The sequence below is a fragment of the Bemisia tabaci genome, chromosome 6, assembly GCF_918797505.1.
Source record: "Bemisia tabaci chromosome 6, PGI_BMITA_v3".
In the NCBI taxonomy this organism is placed as follows: domain Eukaryota; kingdom Metazoa; phylum Arthropoda; class Insecta; order Hemiptera; family Aleyrodidae; genus Bemisia; species Bemisia tabaci.
The window spans coordinates 15,808,343-15,824,950 of record NC_092798.1 but is presented as its reverse complement, the minus strand read 5'-3'; the positions used below and the strand labels follow the sequence as shown (position 1 = coordinate 15,824,950).

The following is a 16,608-nucleotide window of genomic DNA, read 5'->3' as shown; positions in this document are numbered from 1 at the left end:
TTTGTCGCAAAGGATTCGTAGAACAATCTGATAGTGCTGGTCAAGGTTGCCACAGGCAGGGCAGGGAATACAGGGAATGTCAGAGAATTTTAAAAGGTCAGGGAAAATGACGAAAATGTCAGGGAAAAATTGCTGGGTCACCTATGTTTTCTGCTTAGAATGGATTCAACGTTCCGAACAACACATTTTGCTCTGAAAACTATCTCTAATAAGGTCTTGTTAACCATCTGCTATATCTTCAATTCTCAGGGAATTCCACCAAAACGTGTCAGGGAAATGTCAGGGAATTTCATCTTCTAAATTCTGTGGCAACCTGGCTAGTATCCATTTTTTAACACCAAGAGTTTTTGAGTGAAGGGATTTTTTCCTGTTGCCGGTCACTTCTCTAGATCGGACTACAATGAGAGTGGTCGGAGATCTTGTCGAGGCGAAAAAAGGCGAGTTTTTTTCTAACTGGCAACATTGTTCGGTGCATTTTCCGCTCATCGCAAGTCACCGAGCCGTGCAGTCAACTCAGAGTGCAATTTAACGTTATTCCACACCTCCGCGGGTTGTCTACGCTGCGCTGCCGTGCGAAGAATGCCGTATGAACCATCGAGGGTTTCCAAATTTCCCAGGATAAAACATGTATTTTCAAGGAAAGTCATGCATATTTTTCCTTGAAATTTTCAGGTATTTTAGAGTAAATCCCAAACAAAATTGCCTGACATTTTCACAAAAAATATTCACAATTTTCTGTGTAAATTCGTTTTTAACTGAAGGAAACATGGCAACGTCTGAACGCTCATACGACGTTCTGCCTCGGCACCACAGTACGTTCTTCTGTTCCATTTCAGGTTCGCTAATTTTATCTGTGCTGATTTGTGAAAAGTCGTGCCTTAACCGTAGAAATGTACGGATATTCTCGACCGACATTGAACGAAACAGTCCGTATAAGACTCAAATTTTAGCGCATTACGTTAAAGAGCTTCATTTGTTGGGATTCTCTTAGCAGACGAACTTCGTTTAAAAACTGCCTTCTTTTTTCAAGGTCACTCCTGAGCTTAGAAATTTCACGGTTTAAAACTTTTCTTTCCTAACTTTGCTATCGTCGTTTCACAGGTTAAAGAACGTAATTAGATTTCAGGGTAGTCAAATTTCCACTTGCTATTTATATTTTTACAAGGAAATTGTTGGGCGTTCTCACTTTTCACTATATTTCTTGTGATTACACTAAAAATAAGACACTGTTGATGGAAATCGTAGCCATCCTCTTGCAACTTGCAACACCCTTTACTAATGCTATATTACTCTCATGCGTTTTTCCCATTTCGAAGGCTATCGCAATACGAGATACATAAATGGAAACTACAAATAGATTGCCGATCGAACTTCCCAGTTTCATGTCTGGAAAATATCGGCGCATGATTTATTCTATCTATATATCGGCTAGCGGGTCCTGCCCCCCCCCCCCCCAATTTTTTTGTTGTTTATTTATCTACACGTCTATTCGTAGCATATATCTACGTATCTTCCAGCATTTATTTATATTGCTGAATAAAACCGAAGGTGATCGGTTCTACGTCTGCCTTGAATAGTTGACTTGCATACATATTTTCACTGCTCTTGGCTGCGGACTGTTTCTTCCTTGTGTTTATTTTATTTTATAGTGCTCTTTTTTTCACAAAAACGGACCTCCATACCTACTCACCTACATTCTATCCGCGTTAAGCGCCGCCTCAAGCGGTGACCGAGATCGCATAAACTTTTATGAACCCAACGTCCGAGGATTATACAACCGGAAATGCAGTTTGTCGCGAGGTCTCTTGCGCAACATGCATGTCGCGCGCAAAAAAAAAACACACTCACCAATCGGGAATGTGTGTAACACAATGATCTCAATTTACGATGTCGACCAAGTTTGTTCACCCAGTTACCTTTATTTCCTCGATCGCCGTCCGTTTTGTGATGTTTGGACGTTGCGCCGGGCGTTTTAAGTGGGTTAAACATATTTCTCTCGGTATCCGTACGTCAGGTGTGCGATTTACCTGTCAGCACTTCGGAATTTTGTCATGACATTTGGACCGCGTTCAGCAGAAAGGAACCAAGCCACATCAGCTATTGCCAAATTTAATTAGGCAATTTAATTTTTTACATAAAAACGGTCGTTCGAATTTTTGTGCAAATTTCAGTGAATCTTCTGCATACCACGAAGCGAATTCCCTAAAATTTTCAATGGAATTCGCATACATGTTCTCTTGTAAAAAAAAAACTATCCAGTTAAATTTGGCAATAGCTGATGTGGCTTGGTCCCTTTCTGCTAAACGCGGTCCATTTCAGGTTGCTGCACGCAGCATTATCTTTTTTTATTTATTTCTATAGGTCAGAATGTTTCACCTGCCTCCAGGTGTTCAGCTCGTTTGACATTACTGATATTTACTACCAAAAAAAGTATTTTTTAAGTTCAATTTATTTATTTATTATTTTTTTAGCGAGAAGGAAAAGAACAGCTAAAACAGCTGAACTTTAAATTATATTTTAAAGAAGGTAATTAGTTCTTGCTCCAGTTGACAGCTCTCAGACTTTGCTTTCCTGTTTTCTGTTGTTCAGAGTTTACAGATGACCTGAGGCTTCCGTTAAGTCGCACATACTTAAACTTTCTGATTGTCTGGTTTCCACATACTTAAACTTTCTGATTGTCTGGTTTCGATAATTTTAAGGTTATAATGGAAGCGCTGGGTGCAGAAAAGGCATTTCTTGGTTGCGGTGTCTCAGTTTCCGCTAACGTTTCATCCATTGTAATTAAAGCGATTGAACGGAATTCGATGAAACTTTCATTGGATCCGTTTCATGATTTTACAAAGCTGAAAACAAAAAATTCCAGAAAATTCACTGAATGGTAACCTCTCTTAAGTATGGATTAGCAGTGAAGATTTTGAGACGTCTCAAAGAAACCAAGAAAGCTTATGAATGTAACATCAATTCACTATCAGAGGTAAAAATGTATTCCCAATTTTGACATTGTTTTTTCTCCAAACCTCTGGCATTGTATCAAATTGCCGGAGGGGCCAGGTGCTCCGACAAGAATCGATTATTTAACATGGGCTTAAATGGAGGAAATCCTGTGCAGCCAAATTGCTGGATCCGCTTCTGAAATTTGAACACTTATCGAACTTTTGCCGCGGGATCCTAAACATTCAAATTTAACAACTGTCGATACAGGTTTACTTAAGTTCGGATTGAACACAATCAATGCCCATTTGATAATTTGTCGTTCCCCTCACTAAAGAACGCAACTACATTTCAATGTTGCCAAATTTCCCCTCGTAAATGGCAACTTTGACTGTGAATCTTGGGCATTTCCAACTGAAAATTTCACTGATTTTTCAACTCACTGATCCCGTGCAAAAATCAGCAAAATTTTAGACAAAAACTGCACAGGGACGTTCTTGGAGAAAAAAGAATTTTTTGTGGCAATTTTGCAACCTTTGAATGGTATTACTTCTCTTCTTCCAGGAAACTACGATCTATAATAGTGCATGCAAAGGCCCATGATAGAACGCACCGTTGTTTCTTCCTGCACGTTGCAGGCGAAGTATTTCATTAGCAAGACACATATAAAGATAATTCAGTTCTTACTGAGCATGATCAACGATAATTGACATCAAGATCGAATGTGTAGAGCAAAGGCCCTCCACATACATGCACCGTTACCTCGCTCATGTGTGTTGTAGGCGAATTCTTTTTCTCGCCGATCCCTCTAATCCCATCATCGAGGCGCGTATGTACACACAGTAGTTGAAACACCGTTGTTTGAAAACGAGGCCGTTGATCTGTTTATTCATGACGACTGACTCCAGCTGGACCGCTCTTCATGAAACGCAAACCTGACCTTCCTTCCATCCTGAAATGATCCCTAATTACCCTCAATTACTCAAGGACAATTAGCTTCATTCGCATAATAACTCAGCTCTGATTTATGCAGTCGCCACTCTGTTGAGACCGTAATTGAAAATGTATTAATTCGGGGGCTACGCGCAAACGTAACGATTATTTAACCTGGTCTCGCGTATTCGAATATCAGTGCGAGTCCTGATGCCGGTGTAGTTCCGTTATTCCTAGGACTCATGGGATAGTGAAATCAAGCGGGTTTTTTTCTCTCGATCGAGCGACGAATTATGCCTGTCGTTTATTTTTACGACCGTCTGTCTCGGTGTTTTATTCAGTTGGAATAAGCGACTCATCCTCCTGAAATAAAAAAACGGACCCGAGGACTCACGTCACGTCCTAAGGAAAAAGACGTATGAACACAGTGACGTTGCCATATCATCTTCGACAAAACACGAATTTCCAAGAAATTTTGTTAAGTTTTCACCTTGAATTTTTCATGGAATTTTATTCGCAATTTCATTTAACGCACCTGGAAAATTTGTAGGAAAAATATGTGTAACTTGTCTCGGAAATAAATATTTTACCCACTGGGAAAAAAAAAACACATTGGATCTAGAGTCCAGACTCTTGAAAACATTGACAAGAAAAAGGACTCCTGATTCAATCAGATCTAAGCTTAAATCAAAAGGAAATCCGCTCAAATTAAGAGGCTTGGTTCTTGATTTAAGCTTAAATCTGATTGAATCAAGGGTATTTTTGTTGTCGATGTTTTTAAGAGTCTGGACTTTAGTTCCAATGTGTTTTTTTTTTCCAGTGTCGGGAGAAGTTTAACAACATTCTAATACTCGTAGTTCCTGCAAGAACGGAGTATGAACATTCTGACGTTGCCATATCATCTTTGATAAAACACGAATTTCCAAGAAATTTTGTGAGGTCTTCAACTTGAATTTTTCATGGAATTTTGTTCGTAATTCAAATTAGCGCGCCTGGAAAATTCGAAGAAAAAATATCCGTACGTCGTCTCGGAAATAAATATTTTATCGGGAGAAGTTTGGCAACATTCTAATACTTGTAGTTCATACGGCGTTCTTCAGCACGCAAAGGACTGCTGACGTTCACCTCCCGTGCGCATGGCTGATGAACTTTCGGCGATAGGCAAATTCTAGACTTATTTAAGAGGCTGTTTCCTTGTTTGGCCTCAATTGTGAGTGGATCTACAGCCGCGCTTCTTGTTAAAGCAATTTTAATTATGGTATTTTATAGCGCGAACAAGCAATAATTTGTGTGGCACTCGAGACTTTGAAATTTATTTCTGTTTGAAAATCGGTTTAATGTGCCGTTTTGTCTCATTAGCGAGGGTTTAAGGATTTAAGCGCTTTGTGTAACCTTCGAGGAAATTACGAGAGGTGAGAGCTTTCAGGTTAAATGCCTAAAACTGTTCTTCCAATTAATTTTTAAAATATAGGGGCACTTGAAGAAAATGGGACCAAAATTGTCACATGATAGTGAATCGTGAGCCTTACGGAAATAATCGATACCGATAACCACGTCAATCATATGATATACTAGGGGGCTGTAGCATACCCCTGGCCGCTACGCTGCCCACTTTGAAAAAAAAATATCTGTGTATTTACTAAGAAAAGGGTAAAATTACCAAGAATTCAGGGTTCCATCTGATCCCAGTTTTTTCTTGGTAAAATTACCATTTATGGAATTGGTAATTTTACCGAGAAATCTCGGTAAAATTATTGAACTTTCTTGGCAATTTTACTGGACCTTGGTAAAAACGCAAATATTTTTTATCGACTGTGGTTGAATTACCGAGATAAAATGGCAAAGTTACCGGGAATCGATTACCAATAAAAGTGGTATTCTTACCTGAAAAAACAGTAAAAATGCCGGTTTTTAGGTATGCTTACCAAGAAGGTAATTTTACCAGCTCGGTAAAATTAACAATAATTAGTAAAAAAAAGTGGGATGGTAAAAGTACCAACGGACCTTGGTAAAAACACCGAGAATTGTTTTTCAGTGCAACCCCCAGAAGGCGCCTCGCGCTCTCCTAGGCCCGCATCGACAAAAGAACTACCAAAAAAGTTGATAAGATTTTCATACCCGGCTCTCATTTGTCTGATCTCCCTCTGGCCGGGAGCGATTGGACCAATAAGAATCGAATGAAAAAAATCGGCGTTTATTTCAAACTTCATGCCAAGTCTGCAACGAAACGGAACGGAGAGTTTCGTCGCTTTTGGATAGTCCGATGCAAAGGAGCACACCTTCGATTCACTAACCCTTCTAACAGACCATGATTCAACATTTCCCGCTCAGTTCAATGGAGATGTTGCATATGTGTGAGGGATTTGCGATTTGACTATTGATTCTTATGTAAAAGTTCGCGAGAAGCACGATTGTGCCACTGATTTTCTCTGAAATCAACTCCCAAGCTCAAAAAAAGCTCTCAAGTTGAGGCCAAAATGGAGGGGGTATCCCGCCCTACCCTGAGAGTCCACCTCTACATCAAAACAAACTCTCCATGCAAAGATAGGGAGCAAATACATTAGCAGGGTTGCCACTTTATTTGGGGACTCCAAAACTGAAAACACGGCAACCCTGCTACTATATTTGCTCCCTATCTTTGCATGGAGAGTTTGTCTCGATGTAGAGGTGGACTCTCAGGATAGCGTGGGACATCCCCTCCATATTGGTGTCAACTCGAGAGCTTTTTTTGAGCTTGGGAGTTGATTTCAGAGAAAACCAGTGGCACCATCGTGTTTCTCGCGAACTTTTACTTAAGAATCAATGGTCAAATCGCAAATCCCTCACACATGCAACATCACCATTTTCTGCTAAGTTTGAAATTCTCGCCATTTTTCATTGGCGGGAATTTTCATTTCGAGGGGGGGGGGGGTGCCAGTTCTGGGGCCCGGACCTCATAGCTGGTACCAGAGCCCGAGATAGAATGTGGCGGGCCTGGTTGCAGCCCCCTGCCCCTCGATTACAGATCCAGTGCACGCATGAAAACAGTTCCGCGTTCATCAATTAGTCAAGCGTGCACCGAAACGGTCGAAAAGTCGGAATTCGCGCGCGGAATACGGTTTCGCGCGTGTCTCCCCGATTCGGCGAATCCCGCTTTGCCGCGTTCCATCGTGCAATTAATTAAACCATTCCGTCGTGCCGAGCAAAAACCGCCTACGCACGTAGCGATCCCTGCGCGAGGTACGCGGTTCTCCGCGGTCCACCCGAAACAAGAAGCCCGGTGCGCCGCTGTGCCCAATAAGAACGCCGTATGAGCATTCGAATGTTGCCAAATTTCCTCTCGGAAAATATTTATTTTTGAAGAAAGTTATGAATATTTTTCCTCGCGATTTTCAGACTTTCCGGATCGAATTACGGACGAAATCCTCTGAAATAGTGGCAAAGAAATATTCCTAAATTTTCCTGAAAATTCGTTATTTGTTGAAGGAAATTTGGTAACGCCTGATGACTCATGCGGCGGTCTTCTTCAGCACGGCTGTATGTGCCCATGTAAATGAGTGGAAAACCGGCGCACGATGGACTGAGTCAATCTGATAGGTCGGGCATATCATTTTTGGCTAAAAGTGCAAGTTTTGATGTTTATTTCGTCACATTTTAAATTTCAAGGGGTGCTAATGGAGATGTTGCATGTGTGAGGGATTTGCGATTTGACTGTTAATTCTTATGTAAAAGTTCGCGAGAAGCACGATGGTGCCACTGGTTTTTTCTGAAATCATCTCCCAAGCTCAAAAAAAGCTCTCAAGTTGAGGCCAAAATGGAGGGGATATCCCACGCTATCCTGAGAGTCCACCTCTATATCAAGACAAACTCTCTCCATGCGAAGATAGGGAGCAAATACATTAGCAGGGTTGCCGTGTTTTCAGTTTTGGAGTCCCCGAATAAAGTGGCAGTGGCAGCCCTATCAATGTATTTGCTCCCTATCCTTGCATGGAGGGAGAGTTCGTTTTGATGTAGAGGTGGACTCTCAGGGTAGGGCGGGATATCCCCTCCATTTTGGCCTCACTTTGAGAGCTTTTTTTGAGCTTGGGAGATGATTTCAGAGAAAATCAGTGGCACCATCGTGTTTCTCGCAAACTTTTACATAAGGAACAACAGTCAAATCGCAAATCCCTCACACATGCAAAATCTCCATTGAAGAAAATTTCAGGAGGAAACCAATGGAGCCCCTTTTAGAACCTCGAAGTTTTGTCTAAACGGAGTGATAAGCGTTTTTTCCAATTTTTTTCTGACATCTCCTATTGACTCGGTCTACTGTGGGGCAGGACGTTCTTTTGTGTCTGTTATATAGTTTAATTGCTGCGCAGAGATAGGCAGGGCGAAAGGGGGGGGGGAGGGGAGAGAAATAGTATCCATCTCTATGAGCACGTCGCCGGACAGTTGAGGAGTCTTATTCAACCTCCACTTTAAAGTCCCGTCCAAGATTCGTTGTGTTGAGCGGGAACTTTCTCCTCTCTAGAGTCCTTATCGCGCGTTAAAGTCTCTTTGTGAATGTTGAATAGAAACCTGCTTAATTTACGTGTCCACCGTCCGCGGTCACTGTTGACAGATTGGTGGTGTGGAGGAGGCGGAGGAGCTCCTTGCGGGGGAGGCTTCAAGTTGGTGGTCATTGAGACAGAAGTTTGTTATTAATGTGAAGGAGAAATGTGAAGGATAAATGAGAAAGAGAAATGGAGGGGGGGCGGGTTTAGATAAAGAAAGACGGTGTAGTAAGTGACGTAGAGTAGAGACGTGTTTTGTTCGAAACAACAAAATGTGTCCGGTTTTTTTTTTTTTTTTTTTTTTTTTTTTCTCGCGATTCTGAACAACCTATGAGTGGCAACTTTCAATTTTGGGTTAGAAAATTTCACGAGAAAACCAATGGAATCATTTTTAGAACCTCAAAGTTGTGTATAAACGGAGTCAAAAGCTCATAAAGTTTCCGAATTTTGTCCGTACTCTCAAATTGACTCGATTCACCGTGCGACGTTTACTTTTGTTTTTTGATGTACTTCAGCTATTCTAACTCAATAGAAACTATGTTTATTTACAGGATATATTTTTTTGTTTGTTTTTAGGCGCATTTTTGCATATGATTGTTTTCCTATTTTATGACATGCTTTCAAGGTAAATCTCTATTCAGGGACTAAACATCGTATAAAATTATGCACATTTTTACAGAGAATTTTTCCTTACAGGATATATTTTTTGTATGTTTTCAGGCGCATTTTTGTTGCATCCTTTTTGGATCGAGGATCAAGCTGGCTCGGCAGTGGCAAACTATGCTGCGCTCGATTTTTCAGACGCAACTCATATAACGAGCTTGGGCACTCCCGCTCCGTCTTCCCTCCGCACCAACCATCAACGACTCAAGGTAAACTCTACCTATCTTTTATCTAATGAAATCTATAGACAAAACGGTAGGATTAAGAAGGCATATAGGGAACTGGGGCGATTCTATTGTTTGTAATACTTTATTTTTTATTTGATTTTATCTTTCTATTTATTTTTTTTTTTTAAACACATTGTATTTTCTTGAGAACTTCCTTGATTTTTCCTCTGGATTATAGCAGAATATTCTTCAAAAATTTTAAGCTGCAAAGTTGGCTTGTTTCTCTCGAAAAAAGTAGAATAGGATCGGAAATTTTGGAACCGCAACGGAGATACATGGACTCGCAGTTTGGCCATCGATAATCTGACTTACGTACACTGGAAAAAAAAAACAGATTTTATCTAGAGTCCAGACTCTTGAAAACATTGACAAGAAAAAATACTCTTGATTCAATCAGAATTAAGCTTAAATCAAAAGGAAATCCGCTCAAATTAAGAGGCTTGGTTCTTAATTTAAGCTTAAATCTGATTGATTTAATTAAATTAAGAACCAAGCCTCTTTGAATCAAGAGTATTTTTTCTTGTCGATGTTTTTAAGAGTCTGGACTCTAGATCCAATGTGGTTTTTTTTTCCAGTGTACAAATAAAGGCCATAGAATTACATCTGAATCCGATAGCTTTTAGCTCCAAACACAAGACGCTGATACAAAAGAATGTTAGTGGGTATTGGACTGTTTAGCTGTAGTATGCTCTCCAGGAAATATAGTTAAAGCAAGTACTAGATTCCCATTTGTGATAACAATACGTCTACTATACTGCCGTGTTAAGGAAAAACGCCGTATGAACCTTCCAGAGTTGCCAAATTTCCCCGAATAAAACATGTATTTATGATGAAAGTTATACATATATTTTTCCTTGAAATTTTAAAATATTGCAGATCAAATTGCGTACCAAATTGTCTGACAGTTTCGGAAAAAAACATTCACAATTTTCCCAATGATTTTGGTTTTTATCGAAGGAAACTTGGCAACTTCCGAAGGCTCATACGGCGTTCTTCCTTAGCACGGCAGTATAGATCTATTAGACGTATGGTCAAAATCACCAAGAATCTAGTATACCCGCTATGTCTTACGCGATTAAGAATGACACGCGCAGTGACTTTGAGTTCAACACTCCCGAAACACAAGTCAAGGTTCAGAGGGCGAGAGGTGACTGTCCGCATTTGGGCTCTAAAATTTCCGCCGAACTCAAAATTTTGACACGGCCAGCGGTCATCGATACCGACCGGGTTGGGAAATATTCCCGACCCCGCGATCCGACAGTGACGTGGCGAGCTTTGCGATCTATCGATCGAGCCATCATTTAAACCTATGAAAAAAGATCGATAGACAGGGCGTACCTTTATAATCGATGCTTCACCATAGCTTCAAATGGGGAAATATCGATAATCGATCATTCTTGCCTCGCTCCTGGCCATTGAGATGCATTGGATTGAGATCCTCTCCACCGCTCGAGGCTGGGTTCTTGAACTTTTCCCGCGGGACCTTGAGAAACTGCTCGTGAACTTGCACTGAACTTAGACTATGAGGTCTTTTTATTGCTCGCGCGCGGTGCTCGGGTTCTCAGAGGAGGGATTGGCTCTTTGCTCGACGGTTCATGAGCTCTGAGAACCTGAACCGGTGTTGCCGGAGACAAAATGGTTTTTTGTCGTTGATGAGGGAGAATAGACGGGACTCCGAAATTTTAACGTAAATTCGTCACCTTACGGCCGAAGTATCACAAGCGCCACGCGACGTTTAAAAATTTCTGCCGCCATCTTATTAAGCGCTCAGCCGATAGGCAGCGCTTTTTGATTTCGACTTGCCTCTGAGTACTAGTATACTAGTGCTAATGCGTTTAAATGGCGCACCAGCTCATCGATGTGTAGGCTTTTTGGGGGGGGGGGGGTCCATTTTTAAAATAAATAAAGCTGTGAAAACTGTATTTTATGCTTTTAACGTAATGCGCAGGTAGTTTCGATCGTTTGTCTATAAGAAAATTTCTTAGCGGTAGAGTAATTCTTATCGAAATTGATCGTTGAACTCAAATGAAGCCTAAAAAAAACGCGCCTGATGAGCTCAACGGTGAGCTCATTTTCGGGAAACAAAAATACGCGTTTACGGTTTCCTTGGTAACCTTTGTTTGCTATCAGCTGATGTTTTATTTCCATTTCCCAGCCAAGTCGACGGAGTTTATACGTCCTTTCTTCACTAAATACATTTACTAACACCTGAGCGCTTTTCTAATACGACAGTATTAGAACTTTCCCGCTTGTTTTTTTTCAAAGAAATTGCTCAACGAAGCTGTCCGAAAATTTCACTGAATTGCCTTGGTGCTACCGGTAAAGTTCAGTGAAATTTTCAAACAGGTTCAACCAAAAAATTTTCTGAAAAAAATAAAATGGCGGCGGAAATTTGTAAACGTCGCATGGCGCTTGATACCTCGGCCGGACGGTAACGAATTTTCGCGAGGTCCCTGATTAAGCTTTTTGTTTTTTCTCTCTCTCTTTTGTTTTTTTTTTTTTTTTTTGTTTTTAAATTGTCAACTTCTAAGCCTCGAAAATATTTCAAAATTGAGATAACAATGGAATACGCTTTATGAGAAATGCGTTTATCCGGATCATTTTTCTGGAAGATACCTGGCTCTCACTCCCTCTGTGCATAAGACGATCCTGAGGAAAAGGGAGTCTTTTCACAAGTCTTTTAGATAATTTCCTCCACTAAGAAGTACCTAATGGCTATACTCTGACGCAAAATCAGCCGTATGAAAATCATTTGCCAAACTATACCGCAAGAACCCTTAAAACCATCTAGAATTGTTTTCCTCTCTTCCGTCTTATCATGCACTCAAGTGCGGAAACGTTTAAGTCCTAATGTTATCTCTATTTCCCTCTTAGTGGGATCAAATAAAGACGTCACTCTACATATGTGTCAAGAGCTGTAATTTTTAGATCACAGTCATGGCAATCAGGCTACTGTGTGCTACCTCATTGCTATATAGAGAATTTAACTGGAGAGGAAGACTCTATTTTAAAGCAGGATTACATCTCTATCATGAACTTATTGTTAGCTTCAATACCTTCTTTTTTTACTTGGAAATTGATTTTAATAATAATCGGCAACACCATCGTATTTTTCGCAAAATTTTAAAATCAACTAGACAGTAAAAAAATGTATGACTTTGGTAGTAACTTAATTTCGATTAATTTTAAATCCTTACTTACCGAATTATGTTAGTATCAATGACGTGATTTGTAACTAAAGAGCGATTGATCAATCGTATTTGATGGTGCCTTTATACATTTTATGATTTACTGACATCAACTGCTACTCTAAGTAAGAAATGAATGGACGTTCCTTTACGTATATCATGTATTATGAGTGAATAATAATTAATTATCAAACAGACGAGTTAATGAAGAAATTAATCGTAATACATTCATTGAATCGAGCAGAAAGTAGGATGAAACGTATCCTTCATTTAAAGTTATGAACACATACGAGAAAAAAAATCAATCAATGTGAGCTTACAGATGTCTTGCAAATTCGGGATCATAAAATGCTTAATAATTCATGTACAGAACAACTTTCAGTGAATTTTTAAACATATGTTGATTAGCAACTCTAAGAGTTTAAACTCGGACGATAAATGTGAAAAAAAATATGATCTGAAATTAAGATTTTAAAATGTGGAGACTTAAACGCTCAAGCAAGAAGAAGTTTCTCTAAGGTTTAAAGGTTGTTTCTCTAAAAAGGAGGAAAATCATGCATTGAGGAAATTCCGAGAGAAAATGTACCTAACTTTATGTCCTCTCATACTCCGTAGCTGTTATATACCGTGGAGACTTAAACGCCCGGGTAAGAAAAAGTTTTTCAAGTTTCTCAAAACCATAACGTAAGAGTTTGAGTTAATTGCACACTAAACTTTACCGTAAGCCTCTGCCGTATGAAAATGTAAACTGGAAAAAAACACACATTGGATCTAGAGTCCAGACTCTTAAAAACATCGACAAGAAAAAGTACTCTTGATTCAATCAGAATCTAGCTTAAATCTAGAACCAAGCCTCTTAATTTAAGCGGATTTCGTTTTGATTCAAGCAAAAATCCGATTGAATCAAGAGTATTTTTTCTTGTCAATGTTTTTAAGAGTCTGGACTCTAGACCCAATGTGTTTTTTTTTCCAGTGTAGCATTTTCAATCTAGGAACTCCGGCACAGTTGTTTCTTGCTGTTCAGGAGTCTACCAAAATCTAAGTAGTGCACGATTTCACTACATGGACTCTTTTTTCTCTTTTTTTGGTGAAAATAAAAATTTTTTGGGACCTGTGCACTGGAAAAAAAACACACTGGATCTAGAGTCCAGACTCTTGAACACATTGACAAGAAAAAGGACTCTTGATTCAATCAGATTTAAGCTTAAATCAAAAGAAAATCCGCTCAAATTTAAAGGCTTGGTTCTTGATTTAAGCTTAAATCTGATTGAATCAAGAGTATTTTTTCTTGTCGATGTTTTTAAGAATCTGGACTCTAGATCCAATGTGTTTTTTTCCAGTGTGCTAAATAAAAACGTTAATTTTTTGGTGATTTTCATTGCGCAAATCGTGTTCTCCGTGAGACTTTGAAGAAGAAAAATAGAACTTAAATTCGTACCTCGTCTAGTGGTTCATCATCATTAAAAGTGCGGTACCTGCATTTTGTAAGTCGTATAAACTATCGAAAACTTTTAACAAGACAACATAGGCCCGAGACGTCGTTTATGATTATCTACATCTGGGCGGAATCTGCCTCGTATTGGCTTGACCTTGAACTGCGGATGAGCTACGGGGAAAAAATGGAGTGGTTTTTTTGGGCATGTCAACCGAGTTTTTACCTCATCCCCCGACCGTTTTTTACAACTATTGAGTTTCTTACAACCTCATTTGAGGCGACGAACGGCCGATAAAATCTGACTAATTTTCGGTAGTTGCTCTCGGGTCCTTGCATCATTTATTTGTGACTTTTGACAGGTTTTTGACCGGCCTAGTAGTTATCGAGCTGGTGTTGGGATCCTCCATGTCTGTTTAACGATTGGATGTTTTGTCTGAGCGCCTTAAAAATAGATCCCCCGTCTTCGGAAAAAAGTTGGCTTCACAGACAAGATATGGTCGTGTTCGTATCTAATAACAAGTGAATTCAACGATATAGGAGTATGGTATGAATAGTACTAGTAACATTAACTTGTTTAGTATAAAACTAATTATTTGCAGTATGAGACCGTCCAAGGGAAATGGAACTTTCTTGACGAAAAATTGAAACAAGCTAAAAATTGAGGTATCGGTGTCAGTTCTCAGAGGAAGTATTTTATGAAAGTAATGGCACAGAAAACGCTCCAATATGTTGAATCTTGCCGGAATTCTAGTGGTTTGAAGTTTATGGGTAAAGAAGCGCAGTTTTAAGAATAATGCTTAAATATTTGGCAAAGATTTAGGGCATTTTTCCTCGACTTTTTTAGTTTTCACAAACTTTTTATCTCTTTGAGGGAAAATTGTGCTCATATGAGCTTTTTCCCTCTGTATTGAGATTTCCAGCTCTATGCTGATTTTTAAAGCACGTTGGCTAAAAAAATTCCAACTTTCCGTTTTTTGGTTTTGCGTCTCTCTTCCCCTCCCACGCAAATTTGGCCGCTTTAGCAAAATTTAGCCCATCCTTTCCCCTTGAAATTTTTCCGTAATGTAGCCCATAGCAATCATCGATTCCATGTAGTGCGCCATTGACCATAACTGAAAACTGTTAAAAATATGACTAGCTTTCCATCAACCGTTAACATTCTCTGAAAATCAAAATGACACGCCTTTATTTACAATTCGTCCTCTCTTAATCCTCATTTTTATTCAGCGATTAATTACTCGAATTCATTTCCGCAGTAGATTTCCCTGTTTCCTCATTCAAAAAGCTGCAGTCTCGTCTGCGCCTCATCTCTGCCATGCTAAGCAAAAACGCCGTAAATCCATCAATATTTTCCCTCAATTTTTGGAAGTGAACACTTTATAAAACAAAAACTGTTTTACCTATGCACCTCAAATTTTCAAGTTAAGTGCTTGATATTATTAGCGAAAGAATTGTGTAAAAACATTGTCCCGAGGTAGACAAGTTTTCCTGCTATGATACATTGTTTCCAAAAAATGTAACATGGCGTTTACGGCGTTTTTGCGTCGCACGGCAGATCTAGAAGATGAATTTTCAGATTTCAAGCAACATCCGGAACTGGAAGAGGCCCTTGAATGCGATTGCGGTAAAAAAAGGGAAAAAACAAATCGTCAAAAAATTAAGGACATAGGTTCAGAACAGTAGGCTTCTTCTAAAGAGGAAACCAAAGCGTCGCTCTTTTTTTAATCCGCTGCCAGCCGAGGCTCTATATGAAAAGCTAGCTCCATTACAACTTCCTCCGATGACCGGAACGAGTTTGTGCGCCTCAATATCAGACAACGCGATTGCTTCTTGGATTTGCATTTCAAATGGCTTCGCCCGTTAGAATTTAACACCAGCTTCCGGTTATTTCTTACTAAATATCAATATTAATAAATTCACATCGACGTCAACTTTGATTTCAACTATTTCAGCACTGACCATAATTATCATCAGTGTTCGAAACTCACCTTTGAGTTTTAGGAGCCAAGTGGCGCATCAAGCCTGATTTTAAGGCGCCATTGAAGATTTTGTAGGGGCCAAATTACCTTTTTGCCTACGTATTACGGCGCATTTAGTGAAAAGTTAGATGCAAGATGTTTTCGTAACAGATAACTAGTAAGTAGCTGTCACTGGGGGAAGACAAAAGCAAATGCAAAGGATGAAATCGTGAAGAATAGAAAAAGTTTTCACTTGTAGTGCTGAAAATTTCGAATAATCACCTGATATGAAAATTCAGATTTTTAGGGGGCAATTTTTACGGGCTACGTTGGCGCAGAGCCTTCATTTTTAGGCGCAATGGCCGATTTTTTAGGCGCATTTTGCCTGTTGGCGCCTGTGAGTTTCGAACACTGAATTCATCATTGCAAGTATTTGGACGTATTTAAATCAAAAGAAAGCAGTTCTTACCACCCTGAAATGGGCCAAGGGCCTTGCCATGACTGTATTTTTATAGGTCACAGGGTCCATGTCACAATGGAAATGGTTCCTCATTTATTTAAATACGTCCAGTTGAGTAATTCGAAGGACCTTTGCCGGGAGATAATGGAAAACCAAGGGATCCATTTTTGGTTGACTCAGCCATCCTAGGCCTCTTGGACCCCGAAAAATGGCGGACGTTGTTAGCAGAATATTTGAAAAGATTTAAAATATTGTTTAATTGATTTTTTGGACCAGGAATTACATTGAAATCATGA

General features: G+C 39.6%; 1 protein-coding gene across 2 annotated transcripts in view; it reads left to right on the top strand.

Moving 5' to 3' along the window:
* LOC109036788 (uncharacterized) overlaps positions 1-16,608 on the top strand; it is a 125,423-nt gene that overhangs the window by 57,736 nt on the left and 51,079 nt on the right. For both annotated transcript variants that reach the window (XM_019051162.2, XM_019051161.2), the window contains one exon: positions 9,102-9,253. The gene's annotated coding sequence lies outside the window, so the exon portion shown is untranslated. The remainder of the gene's footprint in view (positions 1-9,101; positions 9,254-16,608) is intronic.